This window comes from Mustela nivalis (assembly GCF_964662115.1).
Source record: "Mustela nivalis genome assembly, chromosome: 4".
Lineage (NCBI taxonomy): Eukaryota > Metazoa > Chordata > Mammalia > Carnivora > Mustelidae > Mustela > Mustela nivalis.
Window position 1 is genome coordinate 103628300 of NC_139023.1, and position 27319 is coordinate 103655618.

General features: G+C 35.8%; 1 protein-coding gene across 11 annotated transcripts in view; it reads right to left on the reverse strand.

Annotated features, from left to right (window-relative positions):
- LOC309863817 (uncharacterized protein) overlaps positions 1–27319 on the reverse strand; it is a 120738-nt gene that overhangs the window by 30948 nt on the left and 62471 nt on the right. For 3 of the 11 annotated variants that reach the window (XR_014311269.1, XR_014311271.1, XR_014311274.1), the window contains exons 9-10: positions 10001–10153; positions 70–213 (exon numbers count right to left, since the gene is read on the reverse strand). The exons of 4 other annotated variants lie outside the window; for them this stretch is intronic. The gene's annotated coding sequence lies outside the window, so the exon portion shown is untranslated. Of the gene's footprint in view, positions 1–69; positions 214–10000; positions 10154–27319 lie in introns of those variants that run through there. 4 more of the 11 variants (XR_014311268.1, XR_014311272.1, XR_014311273.1 and 1 more) reach the window with 2 other exon arrangements.

A 27319-nucleotide genomic window follows, 5' to 3' on the forward strand; every position in this document is an offset into this window, starting at 1 on the left:
GTTAAAAGAACAAATGAATAAAACAAAGGAATGCAACCATTAAAGCAAAAAGTTCATATTCATACAAACCATTATTCAAATCCCAGTGTATGATCTCTCTGAATCTTAGTTTTCTTCTGTTTCAAAAGTGGTTGCAGTCATTAATACTCCTGTTTCCAGCTGTTCCACATCCTCAACAACTTTTAGATTATCTTCTTTTCACAATTAGCTGTCCTGGCAGGGGTTCATTAAGTTAGATTATTGTTTTAACTCTTTGCTTATGACCAAAGAAATTGAGCACCTTTTAAAAAAATGTATTGGTCACAGGCACATGGGTGGCTCATTCGGTTAACTAACTTGTCTGCCTTCAGCTCTGGTCATGATCCTAGGGTCCTGGGATCAAGTCCTGCAACAGGCTTTCTGCTCAACAGGGAGGCTGCTGCTTCTCTCCCTCTGCCTGCTGCTCTGCCTACTTGTGCTCTCTCTCTATCAAATAAATAAAATCCTTTAAAAAAATGTATTGGTCATACTAATCTATTCTTTGATGAATAGATTGCTTGAGTCTTGATGAATAGTTGCTTGAGTCTATTGTTCAATGTTTTATTGGATTATTTGTTTCTTCTAATTGACTTGTAGGATATCTATGCATTTTAAATATGAGTGCCTTGTCAGGTATGTACATTTAAATATATTCTTCTACTGTGTAGCTTGAATTTTCTAACATTTGATTATATTTTCATGAATAATCGTTCTTAATTTTAATATACTACTATTCACCAGTCTTTCCCTTTATAGTTAGTGCTTTCTGTGTCCTTAAAGAAATGGTTGTCTACCTCAAATTTAGGAACATAATCTCCTTGGATTCCTTTCAGAATCTTTTTTGTTTTACTTTTGACATTTAGATCTGCAATCTGTATGGAATGATTTCTGTGTATGATGTGAAGTAGGTGTCGAAATTTTTTTTTTCTTACATATATCTAATTGCTTTAGCACCACTTCATGGAAAAGACCATCTTTCTCCTGCCTCACTAAATTGAAATGCCACTTGTTGTCAGTATAAATATGTGTAGGTATTTTTCTGGATCCCACTCTGTTCCATTGGTCCATTTGTTGATCTCTGGTCCATACTCTCTTAATACTAGAGCTTTTACTATGTTGGTATGTGTAGGTGAAACCCCCCCAATTCTATTCTTGTCATGGCTGCCTGATTATTTTCAATCAGATCTCAGATACAACAAGACGTCTTTTCTTCAAGACTGTCTTGGCTACTCTAAGTTCTTTGAGGTTTTGCATTAGCTTGTCATTTTTAACAAGAAAATATGTTTACCTTCAAATGACATTGCACTATATATAAGAAAAAATGGGAGGAAAACTAATATCTAACCAACACTGACTTTTTAATTTACTAACATATATACTTCCATTCCTTTAGGTTTATTTCATTATCGTCAATAATAACTCATAAGTTTCTGTGTAGAAACCATTGGACTTATTCATAAATACCAGATGTTTTAAGATACTATATTAATCGTATCAATTTATAATTTTATCATATACCAATTGGCTTCTGGTACATAGAAGTAAAACTGATATTTTTATGTTGATTTTGCATCTGGATGGACTTGCTAATTCACTAAGATGTTCTAAAAATATCTCTAAGATTTTGAGGGAATCTCTTCTCGGCCTTTTGGCTAAGATCAAGTGTAGATTTTGAGGGATATTCTATAAATAGCATCCTATCACTTGCAAATCATAACAGTTTTATTTTTTTCCCTAGTTCTTTAACATTAATTTCCTTTTCTGGCCTTTTTGCACTTGCTAAGAACTCCAGTAAAATACTGAATAAAAGTAATGATAGTAGTCATATCTGTTTTGCTCACATCTCAGGGGAATGTTATTGTCATTATTAAATATATTGTTTTTTACAAGATTCTTGTGATTACACTGGGTCCACTGAGCTAATTAATGAATGGATGAATATATGAATGATGGATGGGTTGACTACCACCTCAAAAAATAGATTTTAAAATTCCAGACACACGGAACTCAGAAAGGTTTTTAACTACAGAGAAATGTTGACATGGTCAACAATTTCATCCAGAAAAAAAAAAAAAAAAAGATTCTTTTGTTTATTTTTTTTTAAAAGATATGGCCAAATTCAAGAAAGCAAATGATTCATTTTAAAATTGTGATTAGCACCAGATCAGAGATATAAAAAACCTTCGTCTTTGTGGTAGGAGTAGGGACAGTTGAAAGACAGTAAAAGAAACAGTTGTTGAAACTTTTTTTTAAAGAGGATAAACATGTATTTTTTTTTTATTTTTTCAGTGTTCCAAGATTCGTTGTTTATATACCACACCCAGTGCTCCATGCAATAGAACTATTTTGAAAGTTGTTTATTTTTTACTTAAACCTGTAACGTTCCAGTCTAGCTATGTACCTGAGAAATCGACACACTTGTGTACCAAGAAATGCATTCAAGAATGCTTATACCAGTACTATTCATAATGGCCCCAAGCTAGAAACAACCCAAATGCCTACCAGTAGTAGAATGGATAAATAAATTGTGGTATATTCATTCAACAAAGTATTACAATAGCAATTTTGCAAACAGCAACAAAAATGAATAATCTATTGAGAAAGAGAGAGATGTCTAAGATTCCCAGTTGTTTCAGTCCTCAGCTGTTTGAGTCTCCCCAGACTAGGCCCCAAACGAGAGTGAACATGCCTTTGGAGATGACTCTAGTCCTAGCCACTATCTGGACACATCAGCATGAGAGACCTTGAGTGCAACAGCCAAGGTGGGCCCAGCCAAGCCCCACATTCATAAACAAAATAAACCATTTTGGGAAGCCTATCTGGATCAGTTGGTTAAGCATCCAACTCTTGATTTTGGCTCAGGTCATGACCTCAGGGTCAAGAGATCGAGCCCCATCTTAGTCTCTGAGCTGGGCATGGAGCCTGCTTAAGATTCTCTATAAAAAAAAAACCTAAATAAGTAAACTACTTTGACTATTAAAAAAACAATAACCATAATAAATTGGGCAAGAGAGTACTAAGAAGGAGAGTCCTCAGTGGATTGCTTGGTAGCCATAATCTTCCTTCCTTCAATGTGTAATAATGTCCACACCCTCTCCTGATGATAAGAATCAATCACCTCTGCCAGGTTGATGATGCCTCTTTCTTCGGGATGGTTAATGAGCATAAAGAAGACAAAATGCACAAGTGGAAATTATAGCTTGTAATTCAATAACCCAGAGTTCTAGAAACCAGGCACCCAAATTTCTCCAATCTGGTCAACTGGAATAATGGCAAGTGATGATCTTGCTTACATCCCCTTGTTTTCCAGATCCATGTACTATGCTTTTGAGGACCAGAGCCATACAAAAGTCTTTTGTTCATTGTGTATACTGAGGTCTAGAGAATGACTCCCAATGATACTAAAATGTTGCCTTGAAACAGAACTTCACATGGACCTTCAGTAGTCCATTCCAATCCTCTATTAGGCAGCAGCTTCTGGGTGGTGCAAAAGGTCATATGACCAGTGAATTCCATGTTCATGGGTCCATTTACACGCATTGTTGCTATGAAGTGGGTCTCTTCAGTTGATACTATTTTTTCTGAGAATTCCATGACAGTGGATCAAAACAAATACATGTAGTGTCTAATGTTTATAATAATCCTTTGCAGTGTTCAAAGCATCTTTATAAAAACAATTATTTTGTCTGTTCATAACAATCATATGTAATAGGTATTAGTGTCTATATTTTACATTTAATTAAGTCAGAGTTCATGAGGTTAAGTTCTTTGAAATGTACAAATAGATAACGTATATTTATTTATTTATTTATTTTAATATAATTTTTTATTTTTTATAAACATATATTTTTATCCCCAAGGGTACAGGTCTGTGAATCACCAGGTTTACACACTTCACAGCACTCACCAAAACACATACCCTCCCCAATGTCCATAATACCACCCCCTTCTCCCAAACCCCCTCCCCCCAGCAACCCTCAGTTTGTTTTGTGAGATTAAGAGTCACTTATGGTTTGTCTCCCTCCCAATCCCATCTTCTTTCATTTATTCTTCTCGTACCCACTTAAGCCCCCATGTTGCATCACCACTTCCTCATATCAGGGAGATCATATGATAGTTGTCTTTCTCCGCTAGAGCGTATCATGCTTAGCGAAATAAGTCAAGTAGATAACGTATATTTAAAATACACTTTAAAAATACAATCCATAAAAGGACGTGGCATCTAAGAAGTATACATGAGATGCCTATCTTATAAGTAGATTAAAAGTCAACAGGTGACCAAGATTAGAAGCAGTTATCACAAGTATGATTTCTTTAAAAATCATGTGAGGGGCACCTGGGTGGCTCAGTGGGTTGAGCCGCTGCCTTCGGCTCAGGTCATGATTTCAGGGTCCTGGGATCGAGTCCCACGTCGGGCTCTCTGCTCAGCAGGGAGCCTGCTTCCCTTCCTCTCTCTGCCTCTCTGCCTACTTGTGATCTCTCTCTGTCAAATAAATAAATAAGAAATCTAAAAAAAAAAAAAATCATGTGAAAAAAAATACTATAAGCCTCTATATTTTTCAGGGTTCTACTGAAAAAAAAAAAAAAAAGATAAACTTGCTCTACCTACTTTGAGCAAAAGACAACTTAATTCATTGACCCTCCTAAATCATTAGAATGCCTTGAGAAGTAGGCCCTGGCAAGTCTCCGAGAATGACTCTAGGAAAGATATCAGAGATGCCATCTGTCCAGAATGCCACCTGCTCTGCCTTTCCAAAGTTAGAGAAGCCAGATGATTCTTCATCATCCATCCAGAGTTCAAGATTAGTTGTAATCTTTGGGAAGACTTTTCAGAACCCCCCCACCCCCCAGATTTATGCCACCTCTGTAACCTATATGATATTAGTACAATGCAGTTTCCATTTGCATTCCATTCCATTTGTTTCAATGGGCACTTCTCCTTCTAAAGTCAGTCCTTAAAAATGTGCTTCCTTTTTAGCTACATCCCTAAGTGTTTATCACAGGTCCTGAATTATTGTAGGCCCTCAATAAGTTGTATTAAATGCTTATTTCATATCAGTCATAATTTTATGAACTTTACATGAATTAATTCATTTAAAATTCACAATTTCCCTGTGAAGAAGGTCCAGGTATTTAACTCATTTAACTCATTTAAACTTAGGCAGTCCATATCCAGAGCTCACATCCTACCACCATTCTACCTTCCCTCATTGTAAAGGTAATGTCTCCCAAAGAAAGCAGTTTCAGGAGATTAGACAAAAAACAGTTTAAAAAAAAAAAAAAGAAATATCAGTGAATAAAAGAAACACTGAAGCTCCACAGATTCAATCAAGTTATAGAGACTTTGAACTAATTTGATGAAACTTTAATGAAAAACTTTTGAAAGCCATCTACTTTGGAATAAATAACCATCTATCAGTTTATTACTTTTTGTAATTAAAACAAAGTAAAGCTACAACCTGTTTATAAAGGTTTTAAATGTGACATTCTATGAAAGAATTCAGATATGGTAGATATGATTTACGAAAAGAGCTCACAACTCCCTGATCTGAAGCTTGCCCGAGATAAAGTGTGTTGTAGATGGAGAGTTTTGTGACAAGACTTTTGAGGGAACATGACTAGAAAGTACAGTCTTTCAGCAGTGTGAGAAGAAAGGGCTATTGTATTTTAAGAACCCTTAAATAGTTTTTCAGTAAAAGTTGGATATTAAGTTAAATGACTTTAAAAAAAAGTGGTAAAGTGACTGATTTTCTATTGAAAGCATTATTTCAGGAATAAATATCTGAAAAGGCACACAATAATAAAGAAGTCAATGTGAGGATCCTGGACAACCTGGATATTGGGTAATCATGCCCATGGAGGGCTATGAAACAGAAACCACTGCTTTGCAGTAATTCATATTAATTACTCATTTCAACGGCTTTTGGGGGAATAGTGCACTACTCCTACAATCCATTCTTTATCAACTGAAGGAAAGGTGGATTAGATGACACAAGACTGCCCATAGCAAGACAGTGGCCACTCTGACACCATTCCTTCTTGTCCATGTGTCCGCTCTCTGCTATATCTGGAGAGGATTTTTTCCTTCTTTTTTTTTTTTAATTTTTTATTTTATTTTTTTTTAATTAATTTTTTATTTTTTATAAACATTTTTTTTTATACCCAGGGGTACAGGTCTGTGAATCACCAGGTTTACACACTTCACAGCACTCACCAAAGCACATACCCTCCCCAATGTCCATAATCCCACCCCCTTCTCCCAAACCCCCTCCCCCCAGCAACCCTCAGTTTGTTTTGTGAGATTAAGAGTCACTTATGGCTTGTCTCCCTCCCAATCCCATCTTGTTTCATTGATTCTTCTCCTACCCACTTAAGCCCCCATGTTGTATCACCACTTCCTCATATCAGGGAGATCATATGATAGTTGTCTTTCTCTGCTTGACTTATTTCACTAAGCATGATACGCTCTAGTTCCATCCATGTTGTCGCAAATGGCAAGATTTCATTTCTTTTGATGGCTGCATAGTATTCCATTGTGTATATATACCACATCATCTTGATCCATTCATCTGTTGATGGACATCTAAGTTCTTTCCATAGTTTGGCTATTGTGGACATTGCTGCTATAAACATTCGGGTGCACGTGCCCCTTTGGATCACTACATTTGTATCTCAATGTGCGAAAGGAATCCATCAAAATCCTTGAGGAGAACACAGGCAGCAACCTCTTCGACCTCAGCCGCAGCAACATCTTCCTAGGAACAACGCAAAAGGCAAGGGAAGCAAGGGAAAAAATGAACTATTGGGATTTCATCAAGATCAAAAGCTTTTGCACAGCAAAGGAAACAGTTAACAAAATCAAAAGACAACTGACAGAATGGGAGAAGATATTTGCAAATGACATATCAGATAAAGGACTAGTGTCCAGAATCTATAAAGAACTTAGCAAACTCAACACCCAAAGAACAAATAATCCAATCAAGAAATGGGCAGAGGACATGAACAGACATTTCTGCAAAGAAGACATCCAGATGGCCAACAGACACATGAAAAAGTGCTCCATATCACTCGGCATCAGGGATTTTTTTCCTTCTTAAAGGAACAAACACCACACATAACAACTGCTCAGCACTCCAAAACCCAAATGAAAATACTGTGAAAAGAATAACCATTCCTGAAGCTTTTTCTAAGCCAATACTCATAAATATTTTATTCTGTTTCTGTTCAAGATGATTGCATTGGTCTTTAGCCACTAGTAGGAAAAAAAGAGAGAGAGATAAGCTACATCAAGTCTTTGTTCATTGGCCATGCCTGCCACCAAATATACCTTGATTAAGGTATATTAAATATTTTTCTTCATAAGACTATCAACATAATTTGTGTTTAATATAACACATTCACATATAACCAAAATAATAATACCATCAATAATAATAAGTTATTGGGTTAAAGATTCATTTCCATAATTCTGACCTTTTCTTTTCATAAATGGCATGCACCTGTTTTGTATGTTGAGAATTGTTGTGAAACCTATGTATAGTAAAGAGAATATACTAATAATAACACATATAATTTAGAATCAGATAATGCTTTTCAATTCCACTGTATATAATATAGATGCAATTATGTTAAAATGGATGTACAGAAGTAACTTAGTTACTGAGTGAGCCAACCAAAATTTCAGCATTCAAACCTCATCATTGCTTAAATGTTGCTGTTTATCATACAAATTCAGCAACCCTCAGGAATTTAAACTTACTGAGTTTTAATGTGTGAAATGTATAAGCTACAGAAATATTCACAAATTTAGAAATCTTCCAAGCTAACCAGAACATGTGTTTCAGAGATAAGATGACTTTATGTTCTGGTTCCTCTGGGACAAAGCTATTTGCATCTATTGGCTCTGCATAATAATTAGTAGCACCCCTTTCATTCTTGATGGACGGTGTTCAGACGACAGATCAAATGGCTTCCCTGCTTACTGATGACAAAACTCTATTGTATTACCAAATTTTGATAATAAATATTTATCAAAATGTTCATAGGCTCCATTGGTAAGAACAAGTAACAAAGATATATAAAGTGGTTTTGACTTTGTCTCTCAATTATTTTAATATAGACTAAAACGTTCTCATTTTATTAAAGTTCCATTACTAAGACACCTAAGAATTTGAACCTTTAGTTATACTTTCCTTTCTCCTTCCATCCAACCTGTCAGTGACAGGTCACAGCCTAATACAGCAGTTCTCAATGTGCAGAGGATACATGACTATTTTCATAATAAACTGTTCACTCCCTTTTTTCATAAATGTAAGGTAGAGTTTTCCAGGGACTATATGGTGTATGATGACATCATCACTCTGATAGTTAATGGAAAGTATGCTTATGTAGACTGTCATGTCTAGATTTTTCTAAATTAGGGTGTAGGGTATAGAAATGTACATATTCTGTATGTATATGTTCTTTTATCTCAGTACCTCTATACTATTGCTACTATATTCTTTAATTATACATGTTATAATCTATATAACATTATAATACACAGTGAATCATTACTTTAAAATTTTTATTTTTTTCTTATTAATTATGTCCCACATAGAAATAAAACAAGTAAGCTTACTACATAATCTTGCTTTATAAAAATAGGGGTTTTTTTTAAGATTTTATTTATTTATTTGACAGACAGAGATCACAAGTAGTCAGAGAGAGAGAGGAGGAAGCAGGCTCCCCACTGAACAGAGAGCCCGATGTGGGGCTTGATCCCAGGACCCTGGGATCATGTCTTGAGCCTAAGGCAGAGGCTTTAACCCACTGAGCCACCCAGGCACCCCTATAAAAATAGTTTTTAACTTTTTGGAAACTTTTCTAAATTTTACATTTTATGTAGAGCTGTCATTGTTTTAAGATTTAAAAGTATTTGATTGCAAAATTGAAGAAAAAGTAATTTTTCTTATAGATCATTAGGCTTATTTATTTATTTACTTATTTAGTTTTTAGAGAGAGAGGGTGCCAGCAGAATGAGGGTCAGATGGAGAGGGAGAGGGAGACTCCCCAGCAAAATCCGCACTGAGACTAGAGCCCAATATGGACTCGATCTCATTACCCTGAGATCTTGCTTTATAAAAATAGGGTTTTTTTTAAGATTTTATTTATTTATTTGACAGACAAAGATCACAAGTAGGCAGAGAGAGAGAGAGGAGGAAGCAGGCTCCCCAAAACCAAGAGTCAGACACCTAACCAATGAGCCACCCAGGTGCCCAGATCATTAGTTTCAAAAGAGAGGGGGCCCCCTCCAAAGAAACTGGGCAAAACTGTAAATAGCAACACAAAAATATGATGAAAGTTACCTTTCCCTTCGTTTTATAGATATTAATAATTTACCTATGTGTCATTTTATTCAATAAAATATTTTTAATAATATGGTGATATCGGCTAAGTTGCAGTGTCATTTTGAGACTGTGTGCAGTTTTTGGTTCCTTCTACTTTGCAAAATGCATTTAAAGTTTATCCATATTGTTGCAGAATCAATAGTTCATTTCGTTTTATTGCTGAATAGAGAACTCCAATGTATGGATGTACCACAGTTCTTATTTGTCTGCTTTTACTTCTGTTTATGTTTATTTATTTGTTTTTATGCATTCACTTGTTAAAGGACATCTTAGCTATTTTCAGCTTGGGGCAGTTATGATATAGCAGTCATAAGCATTTGTGTACAGGGTTTTGTGTGAACATAAATTTTCAATTCACTTGAGGAAATGCCTAGGTATGAAATTTCAGATTGTAGGATAATAGTTTCTTTACCTCTATAAGAAACTGTCAAATGGCTTTCCAAAGTCACTGTATCAGTTTACATTTCTATTGGTAATGAATGAGAATTCTTGTTGCTCCGTATTGGCTTTTTTTTTAATTTTTTATTTTTTATAAACATATATTGGCTTTTAAGTTAAAATTCCTTTTATTTTAAACTGAAGTCTGGACTAACCTGGAAATCAGGGATGTTCTACAGCTATACTGCTTGCAGCTCAAGGAACCCACTTCCAGAAAACTGTTTCCTTCTAATTTCATCCCACTGCCAGCATAGTCCTCATTAACGTAATTCTCTCATTCTTGCCAGGTCCTGGTTATCAGCATATGACTGGTACAGAGAAAAAAAATCCAAGTAAAGGAGGATATGCATGAGGTTCAGCCACTCTGGAAAACAGTATGCAGCTTTTCATAAAGTTAAAACAAACATGCTAATCCTATCACTCCTGCCTATTTATACGAGAGAAATAAACTTATGTGCACACAAATGAAATAATCAAAATCTCATCCCACGTGGCTGCAGACGTCAGTTTCCTGTACTCCTAACTGGGGTCTATTGCCCAAAGCAGTCATACTCATAGGACACCAGGAAGACCAGAACAGAAATATTATAAGCCTGATGGCAGTTAAAGAGAAAATAAATGTGTCCTTTTTTTGGTTCATTTTGAGTCTGAAGGGAATAAAAAAGCAGCTAATGTTCTCAAATAGATTTTAAATCAGTTTTACTTTAGAAATTGACCCTAGTGAAGTGTTCCCCTACAAAACAATCTCTGTTAGGGTAGAACAGATTATTCGTTTGCTCCAGTTTCCTAGGGAGATCACACCCAGAGTTTGATTTTTTAGCCTCTCTGAGTACATTAATCTCTCAGGTTTGTAGGAGAATTCTGCAAAACTCAACCTTGTAGAATAAAAGATAGAAAAAGATAAGAAAGGATTTAAAGATAATTAAGATAATATCTCAATACCTTCAAAAAATTACACAACTTAATCCTTGATTCTTAGACATCTATCCAGTTCTGTGACATTTTATTCATGCAGAGTGATAGGCTTAGTTTTAAATTTGGTTTATTTTGCCTTAGCGTGAGTTTGTCTTCTAATCTCTCTTTTATCTTCTTTTCCAGTTTTTCCGTTTGTGAATTATTTACATTTAAATAAAATGAAGTGAAAATTAAGCATGTTTGTATATTTAGAGGATAAGGAGGAATAGATTTACAACTGAAGTGCATTAATTTATAGAATAGGCCTTTTCCTGCCATCTCAATTTCAACGAAAGCCTCAAAGCTGGAGAAAATGGTTGATATATTCCAAGAGGAAGTAGGTCCTTTACAACTTCAAGTTAAATGAAAATGAAATAGATCCATATGCCTAGAGAGCATTATGGTGGTCCCCCCCCCCCCCACCATGAAGGAGAGTGGAGGGGTGCTTAGCTTCCTCCAAAAGCCAACCTGGAAAAGGGAAAAGGAGTTCATGGAATCTGCAATTGCTTGCAATGGTAGACACTAGAATCTTGGATTTATGAGATCTTCTCTTGACGCTGACTCATGGAAGCATGGAAGCCAAGTGAGTGATGTTTTTATCCCAAGCACACTGACCTCCACCTGAAGTCAAGTAATGGTAGTGTTGCAGCTGGATGATGGAGCATTAATGATCTAAATCTCGGAAGTGAAAAGCACATACTTCTAAAACAGCAATATAAATACTTATTTACTTCTCTCTATTCATTATATCTCAAATATAAACCCTAGGTAGTCAGCATTGTGTAATGGATTACAGCCTAAACTTTTTCATCAGTTACACTTGTGTCTTCATCCTTTCCTTACCATTTATGCAAACTTAGGTGTGTTATACAACCTCTTTAAGCTTCAGCTTTCTCACTGGCAAAATATCAATATATTATATAATACATATGTGTGTAATATAAGTTTCTGATTGTTGTACAAACTGAATAATATGTGAAAAGCACTAAGCACAACATAATCCATAGTCATTCTTCCACAAGTATTGTTGTTGTTACTATTATTATTTCCTTAAGGACAAGGTTCATATCAGTATAATAGTACCTACTTACATGTTCACAAATATTTGATGATTAAATTATTTTTTCTAATTACTATCTAGTACACATATACATTATGCCAATGGAAGAAGATATTTGAAGAAAATTAATGTGTATTGATGAAGACTATCTTAGTACAATTATGATCTATAAAATATCTAAACCACACTTTCAAATGTTTTAAGACAAGGATTCTAAGAAGCTTCCTAATGACCATCTCCAGTCTCACAACACATTTTTGATAAATTTTCTAACATGCATTACCCTTAAATTTTTTTTTAATAAACAGGGTAAAAGCTGTTACAATCAAACATTAGCTAAATACCTGGTTTGTCATTTATGACAAAGCATAAAAGTCAGGGTGATTTGTAGAGGAAATAATACATTATCCATGGTGTCCTCTGGCAAATACAACAGATATTCTCAGAGAGCGACTTGGGGAAAGGTTTAATCATCCCACTAGATGACTCACTGAAAGGTGGGAGGTCAATACTGGTAATCTGAAGGCAAACATCTCTTTTTGACTTTGTAAGTATTCTGTGACATTTTTATATGTCCAGGAAAAGAAGGTTACTTGAATATATACTTGCCCTGTTTTTCTATGAAAATAGCTTCCAGAAATTTTAGCAGGTTTTGGAAACTGAGTGATCAAGTCTCCCAATCTATTTCAAGTTGTTTTTTCCTGCCCTTGCTCGGGTCATGATCACAGCGTTCTGGATCCAGCCCCACCCTGTTATCCCTGCTCAGTGGGAAGCCTGCTTCTCCCTCCTGCTCCCCCTGCTTGTGTTCCCTCTCTCACTGTCTATCTCTCTGTCAAATAAATAAATAAAATCTTAAAAAAAAAAAAAACAAGTGTTGACGAGGATGTGGAAGGAAGGGAACCCCCATGCACTGCTAGTGGGAATGTAAATATAAACGTAAAGCCACTGTGGAAAACAGAATGAAAGTTCCTCAAAAAATTTTAAAAAAAACTACCATATGATCCAGTAAGTCCACTAGTGGGTACTTACTCAAAGAATAAAAAACACTAATTCAAAAAGATAGATGCAACCATATGTTTACTGCAATATTGTTTACAATAGCCAAGCTATGGAAACAACCCAAGTGTCCATTGATAGATGAATGGATAAAGAAAATGTGGTATATAGATAGATAGATAATATTATAAATTAGTAATATTATTCAACCATAAAAAGAGTGAGATCTTGCCATTTATCACAACATGGATGGTCCTAGAGGGTATTAAATGTAAGTAAAGTAAATCAGACAGAGAAAGACAAATACAATATCAGTTTATTTATATCTGGAATCTAAAAAAACCAAGCAAACAAAGAGGCAAACAAACAAAGAACAGAAACAGACTCCTAGAGAACAAATAGCTGTTTTCCAGAGAAGGGAGTGGAGGATAGGCAAATGAGGTGAAGCAGATTAAGAGGTACAATTGTTCTGTTATAAAATAAGTCACAGAGATGGAAAGTACAGAATACGGAATATCATCTTTAATATTGTAATAGCACTGGATGGTGACAGATAGTAACTACACTTACTGTGGTAAACCCCCAGCAATACCTAAAGTAATTGAATCACCATATTGTCCATCTGAAACTATATAACATTGTACACTATGTATAGTACATTATACCTCAATAGTATATTGTACATTATACCTCAATAGTAAAATTTTTCTAAAAAGTAAAAAATAATAATAAAGATTTACATCTCAAAGGAGCAGAGGAAGAATTTACAATTACAAGGGTTCTAAATTGGATACTCTAAGGGAGGGGAAGGACCTCTAGGATATAGATTCTGTAAGAACCAGACTAGAAGGGAAGGCCCTGAAGACAGAAAGAAGCCTGTCTAAATTTTCACTTAACTGAGGAAAACATTAAGGCCATCTTGATCACAGCAAAGTTGATAACACAAAAGAAGAATTTATAAAATAAAGAGATTATATTATTTTCCTCATTTTCCCCTCAAAATTACCATGCCCTTTTATTTTATTCCACTTAAACTTTAATTCCTCATTTTTATACAAGTTTTTTTCTCACACTAGTATTCCTTGAGATTATATTACAATCTGCCTCTTGTTCTTGGGCTCCCAGGAATGCTTAGATCCAGATGCATAGTAGCAACAATACAACTTCCCATCAAAGCCCCAGCTGGAACCCGGAGGCTAGTTACTTTCAAGTATGTCCCATCTTCCTCTGTATTCCCTGCCTTTCTATTGCCCTTAAGGTATAATCACATTGCAAACCTTCCATCTAATTTATATCTTCTCTTTCTCAGAGCTATCATTCTCTTATTGATTCTACTTCTACCTCCTTTTACAGAAACTACATAGAATCCCCATGCTATTTCCAAAGAAACTTCTCTATGATACGAAAGACCTTGACAGTTCCCTCTACCTCTTGGCCCTAACTGTAACCTGGCTCTCCTCTAATGCTATAATTTTGCTCAATAAATCCTCAAAAGAAAACCAATTCTCCCTGCGTTTTATAGTGAGGAGGTATGCACATCTTTCTCTTCACCGTTCATTCTCATTACATTTCATTTTCACTACATGTGATACTCATCCAAAAACCCCTCCTCAGGGAGTCCCTGAATATTCAACTATACCTTGTATTACTCATTTTCCTCACTGTCATCAACTGACCTCCACTTCCTTATGCCACATTTACTGAGGACTTTGGGATCTGGATGATAGTCTTTCCATAGAGTCCAGTCATCATTCTGAAAAACAATGCCCATGTGGACGGCCATCTAACAAACTTGGCTCTCATTGCCCTCTGACAAAACACCCTTAAAGTTTCTATTCCAGACCTCCTCATTGTCCCAAATTCATTTTCTGATCTGAGATTTGCAAATATAATTTGCACCTCTATTTTTATACCTCCACCACTACTTCTCACTAAATATCCACGTGGCCTTCTTTACCTAATAACCTCAGGAACCCACACCTCAAGGATGGGGAGGACATAGGAAGGATGGTGTTCAAGGTACTGGTGAAGGTATGTATAAAATTCCTGGACTTCCTGATATTGTTGGAATGTGGAAATTCATTACTTTTCTCTTTCCAACTGCTTATTTGACATAACCATGTTTATCAAATGGGGTCATATAATGAGTCCACACCTGAACATTTTTGATTCCAACCTCCAACCCCAAAACTGACATACCCACAGTCTTTCCCATCTTAGTAAATGTTATCACTATACCTAGTTGGTCAAGTAAAAAATTTGCAGGTCTACACTGTACACAAAAATTAACTCAAAATTTATCAGAGGTTCAAATGTTCAGTGGAAAAATGATAAAACGTTTAGAAGAAAACATAGGAGAAAATCTGCATGACCCTGGGTTTGGTGAAGAGATTTTACATATCAAAAACATGATCCATGAAAGAAAAAAAATTATTGTTAGACTTCATTAAATTTTAAGTCTGCTCTGCCAAAAACACTATAAAGAAAATGAGAAAATAAGTCACAGATTAGACAGAAATATTTGCAAGAAACATACCTGATGTAGGATTTATATGCAAAATATACAAAAAACTCTTATAACCAAATATGTATACATAAAACTCTTAACATATATAATATAAATATATGTAATGTATATATAAAACTTTATATGTGTGTGTATGTATATATAGCTATATACAAAACTTTACATATATGTGTATATATGTAAAACTGTATTTATTTATACACATATATATACATAAAACTCTTAACAGTAAAGAAAAAACAAACTTAAAAATTTGTTTACTTAGGTCAAGTAAGCAGGCAAAGATCTGAGAAGATACCTCACCGAAGAAGATATACATATAACAAATATATAAAAAGATGCTCAGTACCATTTTTCATTAGGAGATGCAAATGAAAACAATGTGATAACACAATGTTTGCACCCATCAAAATCATTGAAAATACAATGCAACAGAATTCGCATTCATTGTGAATGGAAATCCTTATGTGATTCAGAGAACAATTCTCTTCCCTTTTCTTATACAGACTGTTTTCAAGATTCTACTTGACATGGTCCACAGTATGTTTCATATTTTGAAAATTAGAAACAATTCTACAAAATAAAATTGAACTCCGGGAGTAGATCTTCCAAAATACATATTTGTCTAAGTATTTTATAAGAAATTATAACCAATACTGAAAGCCTTTTATGATTTTTCAGATTTACAGTCTTGCAGTTCAGTAAAAACAGGAATCAAAGTTTACTGAGAAATATTTAGTTGTCGGGCACCTGGGTGGCTCAGTGGGTTAAGCCGCTGCCTTTGGCTCAGGTCATGATCTCAGAGTCCTGGGATCGAGTCCCGCATCGGGCTCTCTGCTCAGCAGGGAGCCTGCTTCCCTCTCTCTCTCTCTGCCTGCCTCTCTGTCTTGTGATCTCTCTCTGTCAAATAAATAAATAAAATCTTTAAAAAAAAAAAAGAAAGAAATATTTAGTTGTCATCTGCCTTCTCCTTTATACAAGTGAATTTAATATACACTTTTTCCCCCCAAAACTGAGTTTGTTGAGAATTTCAATTATTCTTATGCATCCTTCAGATAGAAATTTTTTATTTCTTTGTAAGAAAAATAAATGTTTTTTAAAAAATAAAACATTACCTTTAACCCCTTTCTTTTTTCCATGTTATGATCTTGTTCTTGTCCATACACATTCATATTTTAAATAGTTGGAAAAAGAGTGTCAAGTTATAAATTCTCCATCTCTATTCCTATTCCTTGTTTCAGCCAGTATTTGAATGTACTTTCCAATGTAATACACTACCCCACATCCAGCATTTTTCTCGTTTTAGGAAAGAACGTAGAAACTGCTGGATGCTATGCTCCCCAGAGTTTGGCTCTGAGTCTTGAGTGATGAGAAAAATCTGAATGGCTTCAGAGAGCAAGGCACTCCCTTGTAAGAAAGAAGGCAAAGTAACTCTCCCCCCGCAGAACCTACCCTTGTAAATTCACAGTATTCTCTTGCTATTCCTAGTCTGCCTGAAAGAGGTCAGCTACATGCTAAATTTCAGGTGAAGATGTTCATGACTTAATATATTTTTAAAAGATTTTATTTAATTATTTGACAGAGATCACAAGTAGATAGACAGGCAGGCAGAGAGAGAGGGGGAAGCAGGCTTCCCACTGAGCAGAGAGCCCGAGGTGGGGCTAGATTCCAGGACCCTGAGATCATGACCTGAGCCGAAGGCAGCGGCTTAAACCACTGAGACACCCAGGCGCCCCAATATATTTATTTTTTTAACAGTCCTGTTACCATGCACTGGAGAGAGCAAGACTTCAGTCCAAAATGATCACCTACACCATGGTGAAATTCTAGACAGTTTAAGATCTCAGGGGCATTAAGAGTCACTTATTTCGCTAAGCATGATTCGCTCTAGTTCAAATATATGTTTATAAAAAATAAAAATTAAAAAATATTAAAAAAAAAAAAAAAAAAAGATCTCAGGGGCAGAGATTTCGAAAATGTCTTTCTGGTACCCTCCAATTGCCTTCCAAAAAAGGCAAAGCCAGCTGCAAGCTCATATCCCAAAAGACATAGCAGAGGATTAAGCCTACCATGTAATTATAGAAACATGTAGCTCAATAAATGCTCTTTTTATCCTTAATTGCTCCCAAGTAGACAAATTGGGACTGCCACTTATCTATGCATTTGTTGGATTGATAATTTATATATGTGACCCATTATACATTAATATTATTCAAGATGGTTTCTTCTATTGTTCACCGAATTCTTTCTCCTTAAGTTTTGCTGAGTGCATTGGCAGATAATGTTTTCCTCTTTCTCTTTCATATCCTCTGCTCTGCAGTTTAGTACATATTGAAACTTAATGTCAATAAGAACTGCTAACTGCAGATAAGAGCTTCCATCTCTGTTCCTAAATCCCATTCTCTTCTCCAGTGTGTGTGAAAGAAAAAGGACATTATTCCTTGATACTGCCCTCCTTTGAAGTTATTTACTCTCTGAAATGGGTACTTTTAGTGGGCTAATCATTCATCTCACAACTGAGAGAAAATGTTCCTTAAGTCATAAAAAAAGGCACAATTATTAAATATAGTACATATAATAACTTAATAAATTGCAATTTTCATTGTTCCAGGCCTAAAATATCCTCTCCAACAAGTATTCCTTATATAAACGGATAACATGAAATGTTCAGAGTTAATGAAATTGACATATCCTAAAATGGTGTTCACTGGACTATAAATTGGTAACCTGTGTAACAGAACGTTCAACTGAACATTTCCCATAACTAGAATTTCCTATAGTAGGAACAACAATGGACCCCCAGAGATGTCCACACCCTAATCCCCAAAACCTGTGAATACATTACTTTACAAGGCAAGAGATTTTGCAGATGTAATTAAGTTTAAGGATCTTGAAATGGAGAGATTACCTTTGGTTATCTGTGTTAGCCAAGTCTAGTCACTGAGTTCTTAAAAACAAGGGATGTTTCTTTTCTATAGTTACAGAAAGTTACTAGGCATGACTATAAATTATAAACTTGTTTCTCCAAAATTCACTTGTTGAAACCCTAATCCCCAATGTAACTGTTTTTGGAGAGAGGCCCCTGAGAGAGACAATTAAGATTAATTAGGTCTTAAGGATAGGGTCCTAATCTGGAAAGAGATTCCAGACCTCACTCTGGCACTCCCCTCTCTTTGTTTTGTTCCCTCCCTAGCCCTCTACTGGCCCCCACCTCTGTTCATGGACAGAGAAGAAACTGTGTGAAGACACAGAAGGAAGGTGGCTGTCTAGGGCTAGGAAGAAAGGTCAGAAACCTGAGGGGACCTTGATTTTGATCTCCTAGAATGCTAAATTCTGAGAAAATACATTTCTAATGTTTAAGCCACCTAGTCTATAGTATTTTGTTATGGAAGCCTGAACAGACTAAAACATTACGGAAAAAGGGTCAAAGAAATTCCATATTGCTTATTTTGAAAATGGGACAAAGGGGTCATGAACCGAGAAATGTGGATGGCCGCAGGGAGCTGAAAATGTAAGAAAGTAAATTCTCCCCAGAGCCTTTAAAAGAGAACACAGTTCTGCCAACACCTTGATGTTAAACCAGTGAGATACATTAGACTTCCAATTGAAAGAATGATAAAACAATACATTTTGTGTTGTTTTAAGCCATAAGTTTGTGGGTAATTGGTGACAATCACAATAGAAAACAAATGTATTTTCTAAGACTGAAAGATACACTATTGATAGCAGAATTGTTAAAAAGAGGATCCTACTAAAGTTTGTAACCCTAAACTCATCACCCTCTCCAGCTTCTATTTATCTGTAAGAACTATCATGTGGAGGCATTTTCAGAAAAGTGTTAAAGGCCTCTAGTAATATCTTGCAAAAGTTGTTGATTCCCCTTCCTTCCTGTCCTCAAAAGAAGGGCAGGTTGCCCTCCACGCCAGGAGAGGGGAGTAAGAAGCTCCAGGAAGCAGCAAGGTGGTTGCTAGAGGAGAGACTCATCCATGGACTGGATATTTGCTGACTGCAGAAGCTTGCCGGTCTTTGTTCTGCGGCTACTGAGGAGATAGTATGACAGTCCTTGAAGAAACTTAGGGATGAGGTACAAGGATTAGAGCTTTCCTTTTGTCTGGAAGACTCAAAAGGCAAGAAGTGGCAAGAGCTGCTCCTAGTTGCTGATTGATAGAGACAAAAAAAATTGCAGAAAAAGAGGCTTGAACTTCTAGAGCATAGTAGAGGAGCATGAATATGCATACTTTCCATAAGCCAAAATGGACAGTCTAGAAGTTAGCCAGGCTTGGTCAAGTTTCAAAGGACTTCTTCCCAGGATAAAAACCTTCCGTGGTTATGAGAACAAAGCAGAAAGAGAGAAGCATGGCATATGGCATGAAGAGCCATGAGAAGCTACTGGAGGTCAAAGAGTATTCAAAACTTATCTATCACAGTTATCAGCTGGGTGGGTAGAGTTCTCCAATAACCCACAAAAAGGGGCTACAAGGGAAAGCTAACATTTATGCATCTGTCAGACAGAAAACCCAAAGCCAAGTTACAACAGTAGCATTTCCTCTGAGGTTTCTCCCTGCCCTGACATTGAAGGTAAAAGAATGCAGCACAGGGAGTAGAGAGTGGAAGAACAGGTGGAAAAGAGGGAAAGGCAGATCACATCCTCTTACTCCACTGGACTGTAAGAGCTGGCCTGAGCTGGGGGTAGAGTCACGGTGGGAGTCTGGAATGGAAGAGAGATTGAAGTCTCAATTTAGACAGGTCTTGTTTTTTTAACACATAAAAATCTGAAGTATTAGTTAATACCTGAAGAATGACTAGCAAACAACGTGCCCCACTATAAATCTAATCTCAACATATTTATGCCTCGGCAATGTTAATGAGACCTGCCGAGAAAACTAGGCAATAAAAGCACGACCTTTGAATTTCAATATGCCTCTGCTTATGTTCGTTTCTTCACTTTATTTTCCCTTCTGTATTTATAGGTCTGGTGTGGTTCTTTCCTGTTTATCTTTCATCTTTTTTGTCTGTCGGTAGGGCCTGCTCCATCTGGACATCTGTTTGGCTATTTCTACAAATGTAGGATTAGCACAGGAAGAGTTAGCTGCCAGGAAAGGGTCATAACGACAATGCTGGTTTTATAGTTGGGAATGTCCTACTACCCAACCTCGTTTGTCCTCTGCCTAGGGGCATGGCTCACTTTGCTTTTCAGAATTTAGGAGAGAAATTCAGAGAAGCTCCTTAAGTCACCCTCTCGCCATGTTGAATCGAATGATGGTGTTTATCCTCTCTTTTCCACCCCTGCTCTCACCTCCATATGCCTCCTTCAATAGAAGGCTGAGATGCAGATGACAATGGTGTCTGGGTGACACCTGCAGGTCCCCCTTCATGTCCCAGCCATGTTGTGGTTTCAGTGGTATAGAGTTGAGTCTCTTTAGAGACACAGCCTTGTTTCCACAGCCCTTTTATGCCTCAGATCTTGCTTCTCTAAGCTAGGAAAAGAGTGCTATAGGTATCCTTCAAAAGCACTTTTTTGAGATACCACCATACCCAGGTTCTAAGATGATATGAACATTTCCTAGCATCTTGTTTCATATGTTTCATTAATACTACAAAAACAAAAAACATTTCATTAATACTACAAAAATAGTGCATGTTTAGTGAATTTTGGCATATTGTATCTATAATATCTATAATATCTTTTCAGTGTTCAGCTGGAGGTTAATGGTTTGGAGTTGACACTACGATGCTATTGTTATTATTCATTCTTTGAATGACAAGGATTGATACTATTTTATTAAACGGTAAGGGATTATTTTTCTTTTTTGCTGTTGTGGTTGCTATTTGTTTTACTGAAAGACTAAAGAACATGCAGCCTCGTCTTCAGACACTTCATACAAACATTTTGCTCTCCTCATACTTAGCATTTCCTAATGACTTAAGCATACATAGTTCACAACCCAGACCTTCAACCATGCTGCCCCTTCCACCTCCTAAACGTCTATTTCTTCATGACATTTCAAGATTTACATCTTTGTGACAGCTTCTCTGATTTCTCCAGAAAGAGTTAGTCAGCCAGCTCGGCCTCACACTCCCACAGCACTTTTCTCCTTCCTTGCTCTAATTTCTGACCTTTAAATGAAAAGTCACTCTTTCCTACCCCAGAGACTCCAAGCACTCAAATCATACCTTGCACAAAACAGATACTCAATAAGTTATATGGAATAAAATTCACAATAATAAGTATCAACTAATCAAAAAAAATTTAGCAATCTATTCAGTAACTTGTATTTTACACAGCATGGAAAAAATAGACAAAATTATGTAAATCCTTTATAAAATGTTAAATATAAAAACATTCAGTACTTAAAGGAAATATAATTAATTTATATGAAAAATAACTAAGTAGAATATGGATATTGGAAAATTAAGCAGAATTTGAATATTGAAAAATTAAGCATCATTGCAACATAGTCATTCACTTATTTCATTTTCATACTTTTAATAGTATTCTCAAATCATTTTCAAAATGCAGTTCTACTAAAACTGAAATATTCCATTTTGCAGTGAGATAAATACTACTAATACATTTCAAAAACTCTGTGTTTTAGTGTATTTGCTAATATATTGTTTGTGCAGTTAACCAAAAAGTTCTTTGAAGAGAACTAGAAAAAGATATGGGATAATAAATGAAAACAAAATTGAGAGTTTGTAGTCATACATAATTATTGAAAGTACACACTACTAAATATATTTTCTAAGAGTTCAGGTTTAATAATCTCCTAATTTCTTCAGTGACGTTAACTTATCTCTGTGTAGTAGATATGTATGCCAAAAAATAAAACTACATTATTTATTTATTTATTTATTTTGCTCATTTGCTTCTTTTTTTTTTTTAATTTTTATTTTATTTTTTTTCAGTGTTCCAAAACTCATTGTTTATGCATCACACCCAGTGCTTCATATAATACATGCCCTCCTTGATACCCACATCAGGCTCATCACCCACCACTATATATATATATATAAAATTTGAAAGGTATGATCTCTGGAATTTGCTGGAATACATATATATATATATATATATATATATATATATATATATATAAAATTTGAAAGGTATGAGCTCTGGAATTTTCTGGAATAAAAAGAAAAATAAATCATGATGATTGTTTTCAGGAGTCCCATAATAACTGAAGAGACCGTTGTTCAGCAGAGAAACTATTTTAAGTGCCATAAAGACATCTGAATGTTGTGCCAAAAGAACCTGAAGGACATGAGCCCTGAATGAGTAATATTTAGACTGAGTTTAAGAAGTAACTTGATAGGGGGGCCTGAGTGGCTCAGTTGGTTAATCCTATCCAATGGTTTCCACCAATGTTGAGATTAAGACCAAGAGCCTCCTGTGTAGCTGGTCCCCTGCTTACCTACAACCTGTGTAGCTGGTCCCCTGCCTACCAGTCCAAATTCAGTGCCTGTCTCTTGTCTCCTTTCTCTTTGTGTTCCACCCACATAGATCTTCTCTCTGTCTTTCAAACAGGCCATGTTCATTTCCACCATGAGGTCTTTGTTAATGTTAATCCTTTTGTCAGGAAAGCCCATTCCTCTGTTTTTCACCTAGTTATTTTTTTTCTCAGATTTTAACTTTTCCTGATCACCTTTTCCTCTCAGGATGTATAACAGGAGCCTTTTTCAGACACTCGTGGTACGCCATCCCTTTCATTCAGGGTATTATTCTGTTTTAAATTTTGTGTTCATTATGGTGATTATTTAATATCTGTCTCCCTTCCTCCACTATGTTATAAATTTACTTCAAGAGGAACAACACTTACTTTTGCTCACCATTATATTCCAAGTCCTTCTTCCAGTAGCTATCATGTAGTGTCATCCAATAATACATGTGCAGGATCAAGCACAAATAAATAAGGAAAAGAACGTGGTTACACTGGATGAGGAGAAAAGAGAGGAAACGTGCACAATTTCAGAATCTTGAAAAAAACCTAGCAACTATGGGGAATGGCAGACATTCAATGCAGATAGCAATGTTAAGTTGCCTGGGGAAAGTCAGTCATTAAAAAACAAGAGAAAGGACAGAAAGAATAGCTTATAACATTCTTAAAAGGCTTAGTATGCCAGAATGGTTTTTGTTCATATTTTATAAGTTAGTGGGATCAACAGATGTTTTAAGTAAGGAAATGATACACTCTGTTTTGGTTTTTGGCATTGTAATTCTGGTGAGGGGTGAAGGATAAATTGGAGTAGGTAGAAATTGGTGGAGTAGAGATCATTTTGAAGGTTATTCCAAAAGATGATGTTACCTTGGAAAACAGAATGGAAGTGAAGGTGGAAGAAAAGAAGTTACAGATAACTTTCAAGAAAAAGCATCTTCACCAGAGAGCACATTAATTGTTGGGTGTGAGAGAGGAAAGATCTCTAGATTGGGAGACTGAATGGATGCCATTCCCAGTGCAAAAATGGATATAGAAGTAAGAGTAGTTGAATATGGAATGATAGTAACTTCGCTTTTTGACATGCTAAATTTAAGGTTCATATCGTGCATGTAATCCAGTTGTTCAATAGGAATATTTGGAAATATGGAGTGAAAATGCATATTTATGAATCTTTAGAATGCAAGATGCCATCTAGAATTAGATAAGTAAATTTTAAGAAAAAAAAGAAAAAATAGAGGAGGAGTCACTGAAAGGGCAGAGTTCAAATGTTGCTAAAGATGGAGGAGACCCAGGGTATGTGCTGGTCTCAAAAAAAAAAAAGAGGAAAGGTCTTCAGTGAGTGGTCTGCTGTGTCAAAGGCTGATGAGAAATAAAACACAATAAAAACTGAGAATACAGACTGTGGGTTATAGAGAGGAGAGGGGTGGGGGGATAGGTTGACCCAGTGATGGGTATTAAGGAGGACACAGATTGCACGGAGCACTGTGGGTTACACACAAACAATGAATCCTGGAACACTACATCAAAAACTGATGATGGACTGTATGGTTACTAACATAACATAATAAAAAAAATAATTTAAAAACTGAGAATAGGACTTCAGATTTGCAATTAAGTAGATATTAGTGCTTTCAGAAGAACAATTTCAGTAGAATGGGAAGGACTGATGTGGATTTTTAGGCACTGATGAGTGACAAAAAGTTTGTCAGTGAAGGGAGAGAAAGACCAAAGTGATGGCTACAGAGAGGAGCATATCGAGGAAAAATTTTGTTTGCTTGTTTATTAATTACTTTTAAATCATCAAAAATACCCCCAAATAGTTAATGCCTGAGAGGAAAGAAGAGGTTGTAATAAAAACTAAAGAAAAAAATTACAAACTGTGAAATATTCTTAGTGTTTCCATTTTATGTTTTTATTATTTGAGATGGAAAGTAGCTTCACAGCTCATTAATTTATTTAGTCAAGTGAGTAAGTTTTGTATGAATATAATGTATATATCTATATGTGTGTATGTGTATATACATATATGTATATGTGTGTATACATATATACACACAATAATTTATATATATACACACACACACATAGAGAGAGAGACATTGCTCCCTCCTTAAGGAACTTAAAATCTTGTTAGAGAAAGAACATAAAATAATAATACAAAGCTTAATCATGATTGATTCGTTTAACAAATATCAATGCTTCCAATCAGCCAAACATTATGACAGATACAAAGAATTAGGTGGGAGTCATGACAGATGTGGTTCTGGCCCTCATGCAACTTGCACTGAACATTAAAAATGAAACAAATAGCATATAATGCAATAGCTATATTATAATTATTTTCTATACTCCAGGTGATTTAAGGAAGAATTCAGAAAAAAAAACAACAACAACAACAACTTTAAAATCAAGTCATCTAGAACAGTCTCATCTCTGACAGCCAAACAAGTCAACTAGAGGAAATCAAGCTGTTACCTTAATGCCAGTGATAGTATAACAGGATGAAATGTTAAAACTAAGGATTATTTGTTTTTACTCTTTTAATGCCTAATGAAGTATACATTTTTATATGTATGTGAAAGTTTTTAACTTGTTCTCTTTAGGGATATCCTAATTCAGAATATCCAGGTGTTTACATTTTTTACATATTTATACAAAACCTACCCAGCCCTAGAAGATGACAGAAGACTATTCTTTAAACTAGATTCCTTAATTCATATGGCATCTTTTTCTTGATCTTAACTATGAACACATGCTTTATCTCTTTCTTCCGCAGCCCTCCCATGTGATGACTCTTTTATCTCCTAAAGCACACATAGCATCTATCCTGGAGGCGAGGTCATGCATGCTCTTCTGTTCCATATCACCACTTCTAAACCATCGTTGTTGCTTATTCCCTAAAAAGTACCTGCTCTCAAGTATCTGGCAGGTTGTTTTTGTCTAAACCATTCATCCTGCTGTAAGTCTTAACTCAAATCCCCACCTAGACAATTCTTCCACACCTTGACTTTATTGACTTTAAACTTATGAACATAAGTTCAAAAATTATGACAAACTGCATTTCCTCATTTCATTCATTCTCCCATGATGGCAAGAAGCTATTCCTACCTTCTTTCACCTTAAGCCTCCAACAGACCCTCCCTTCCTACTATTTTCAGCTACTGATCTTTTTTATGTCACAGAGAAAAGAAAAGCAATTAAGAGAGAATGTCCGCAAACTTCCATTACCTCACCTGCCCACTTTTATCTGTACTCATTCATGTTCTACTTTCTCTCCATTCATGCACTAGATCCCACCTTCTCTCACTTTCTCTAAGCAATTGCTTCTGAAATTATACCTCTTGTCTCATCATCACATTTTCACACTCTCTACTGGCTTATTACTACCACAATACAGACATGCTATATAACATTACTATCACCATACAAACATGCTATAACATCAAAAGTCATTCCTCCCTAGACTCCATATATTGTTCTAACTACCACTCAACTTTGGTTCTTTTTATAAACACACCTCTGGGAAGGACTGTCCAAACTTGCAAACTCCACTTTCCACATCGTTTTAAGCCTGTCCCAGTTAGACTTGCCCTTCTCAAGACAACCTCATTGTCAAATCTAATGATCAATCCCTTCTTGCTCAACTCTTTACAGTATTTGACAAGAGTGATCACTCCATCCTACATGAAACAGTGTCTTCACGTGACTTCTGGGATGCCACAACCCTTGAAGTCCTTCCTACATAACTCATTGTTCTGTTAGCCTCCTTTGCTGCATCTTCTTCTGTGTCTGTTCCATAAACTGGTCTCCCTGAGGACTCAGTCTTTTTGCCATGTTTATTCTCTCACATACTATTTGCACAGTAATAACTTCCAAATTTTTACTCTCAGCCCACATCTCCCATCCCACACTCTTTACTTTTTATCCAATTCTACATCTCCACCTGATTTATAATAAGTGTCTTATGCTTAATAAGTGCATGACAAAATTCTTGATCCCATTCACATGGAGCTGATGACCATGGATTCTGAATGAGATCAAACAGAAAAAAATGTTTTTGTTTTTCTCCCAGTTTCAGCTGAAGCAGTTTAGGCTTGGAGTAGACAAAGATTTGGATTTAACTACAATCTGATTTTATAAACAATTATGAAGAAACAAAAGAGGGACAGTTGAAGTTGCATGTGTCTATATAGTCATGACCTACAAAGCTTTTGGCCTACTGAACCCTGGCTGCCTCTCAGACTTCCTCTTTTCCTACCGCTTTCTCTATGTCTGCTCCTCTCCAGCCATCCTGACCTCCTTGTGCTTTCCCATCTCTGAGTCTTTGGACTGCCGAGCCTTCTTCTTCAAATACCCTCATCCTGAATATTCAGAAGGCTTGCCCCTTAACTTCATCTACATCTCTACTCAAAAGGCACATTTCAGAAAGAACGTCTCTAATTAACTTATCTAAAATACCATCCCCATCACTATCATCTCTCACTTTATTTTTTTATTGGTA